At 57.2% G+C, this 2,500-nt stretch overlaps 1 non-coding gene across 1 annotated transcript in view; it reads left to right on the top strand.

Annotated features, from left to right (window-relative positions):
- Window positions 1-2,186: 2,186 nt before the first annotated feature.
- Window positions 2,187-2,500, top strand: part of LOC124772846 — a 1,909-nt gene continuing 1,595 nt past the window's right edge. The window contains exon 1 of the ribosomal RNA XR_007014304.1: window positions 2,187-2,500. This exon is cut by the window's right edge and continues 1,595 nt beyond it. This is a non-coding gene — a ribosomal RNA (small subunit ribosomal RNA).

Genomic DNA, 2,500 nt, shown 5'->3' with positions numbered 1-2,500 from the left:
TTAACCTAACCCATGTTGTGCCTTAACCTAACCCATGTTGTGCCTTAACCTAACCCATGTTGTGCCTTAACCTAACCCATGTTGTGCCTTAACCTAACCCATGTTGTGCCTTAACCTAACCCATGTTGTGCCTTAACCTAACCCATGTTGTGCCTTAACCGAACCCATGTTGTACCTTAACCTAACCCATGTTGTACCTTAACCTAACCCATGTTGTACCTTAACCTAACCCATGTTGTACCTTAACCTAACCCATGTTGTCCCCTAACCTAACCCATGTTGTCCCCTAACCTAACCCATGTTGTCCCCTAACCTAACCCATGTTGTCCCCTAACCTAACCCATGTTGTCCCCTAACGTAACCCACGTTGTCGCCTAAACCTGCTCTGTAATTGTTATACGACTCGTTCAATTAGTGTAGTGTTGCCCACCCGCAACCCTCGCAATATAGTTCGCTACTCGCACTGCCCGCTCCCCTGTGTATCGCTTCATGTTAAACACCTTGCAAGTCTTGCTGACTTTCCACATGCTCCTGCTGTACACTGTAATGTGGATGGCAGCAGGACGTACATGCCGCCCCCCCCCCCCACCCCTCCCCACGTCCCCACGTCCACACCTTGCCCCCTGCCTTCGCAAGCTGGTTGGTGACAAGTTTGCATGTTCAATGCCCTTCGCATGCGACGTACGCAGGCTACGTTGTGGTGCGGCCTGTGTCAACTGTCCGCTGATGTCGTACGCGTGAACCACAATCTGTACTGCACATTCGTCCTTATGTACTGAATGATACATCGTGGCACATGTGTGACCGTACAACGACTGCGCCCAAAAACGGCGGACCATACAGTGCAAATATTGTGCACGCAGCTACGTGTCGTCTCCCTATGAGAGCTGGATTGCAGTGTGGTACGCCATAGAGACGTGTGGGAGGAACGGACGCCGTGGATGGCGATCAGCATGAGCTGTCTGTTGATGTATTCGGACCTAGTCGTCTCTCCTCAAACACCGTGATAGCATGGTGCACCGCGTTCCATATCTGCGACATGCTACAGAGGCCGGTTGACAGTCGTTCGAGCAATGGACATCGCATACGTACGGGGGCCACCTTCCACGTATTGTCTAGGCGTGCACATTTTGTTGCGTGTATGTGGGCAGACGTAGTGTGGCGTGACACCTGACACAGGCATGCAATAATCGTTGAAGTTGCTAATGGCGATGGACGCCTGCGTTTTCTGGTGAAGTTACGCAAATGAAGAAATGGTAACCCGTTGTGGTGCGGTTGTTCTCGCTAGGGGTGAATCGGTGATGGCGACGATAGGTTGAGGTACTAACCGGTTGTTCCAGCGATACCCACCATGCCGATGAAACTGAACGGCATCTGGGTGTGAAGCGATACGCGGCGGTGGCTGGGTGGGACCGTCCCCGGCCGGTGAGGGGGCGCCTCCCGGCGTGCTGGCCGCGCGGTGCGTGGGCGCACGCGCTACAGCCGGCTGGTGGGGGCGGCCAGTGGCAGGCGCGCCGGCCGACGGACGCGGCAGGCGTCGCAGCTGCGCGCCGGCGCACCCTGCGCGCGGCGCCGTGCGGCCAAAGTAGGTCCTCGCGGGCCCGGTGCGAAGCGCGGTGGACATCTTCAGTGTGCTGGTCCGATTGAGGACTGTGTGCGTTGAGGATGCGCCGCCGCCCGGCGCTCGGTGCCGCGACGCCGTCTGCTGCTCGGTCGCCCCAGCGGTTCTCGCTGGTGGTTTGTATCGCAGCTGTGCGGATGTGTTGGCGCGTGCGCTGTGCTGGGAGAGTTCGCTTCGGCACCCAAGTGGGGCTTTTGTCCTTCTGTGGCGCTGGCGTTGGAGCTGCCGGTCACCGTAGGTGGCGCGTGTTGTCTCCCGCCGGCAATGCCACGACAGCACGCTCCCGGGCCTCTGTCGGCAGCGGCAAGCTCAGTTGGGAGCACGGGTGGTCGCACCGAAAGCGTCTACTCGCCTAACTCCGGGCGATTGCGCCTCTCTCGAACCCGGCCAAGTACTTGGGACGGCGCTGCGCGCCGCCGGGACCTGAGAGGGTTTCGAGGTGTATTGTGCAGGGGAGCTCAGCCTCCTCCTGTTTGCAGAATGATTGAGCGGACGCTTGCGTGTTCGCGCGGGCCCCCGGGACACACTCCCGGGCGGCCGGCTGCTCAGCTCTAGTTGACGCAGCTCCCTGGTTGATCCTGCCAGTAGTCATATGCTTGTCTCAAAGATTAAGCCATGCATGTCTCAGTACAAGCCGCATTAAGGTGAAACCGCGAATGGCTCATTAAATCAGTTATGGTTCCTTAGATCGTACCCACGTTACTTGGATAACTGTGGTAATTCTAGAGCTAATACATGCAAACAGAGTCCCGACCAGAGATGGAAGGGACGCTTTTATTAGATCAAAACCAATCGGTCGGCTCGTCCGGTCCGTTTGCCTTGGTGACTCTGAATAACTTTGGGCTGATCGCACGGTCCTCGTACCGGCGACGCATCTTT

Source organism: Schistocerca piceifrons, unplaced genomic scaffold (assembly GCF_021461385.2).
Source record: "Schistocerca piceifrons isolate TAMUIC-IGC-003096 unplaced genomic scaffold, iqSchPice1.1 HiC_scaffold_943, whole genome shotgun sequence".
Taxonomy (NCBI): Eukaryota; Metazoa; Arthropoda; class Insecta; order Orthoptera; family Acrididae; genus Schistocerca; species Schistocerca piceifrons.
This window is presented reverse-complemented; position numbering and strand designations above follow the sequence as displayed.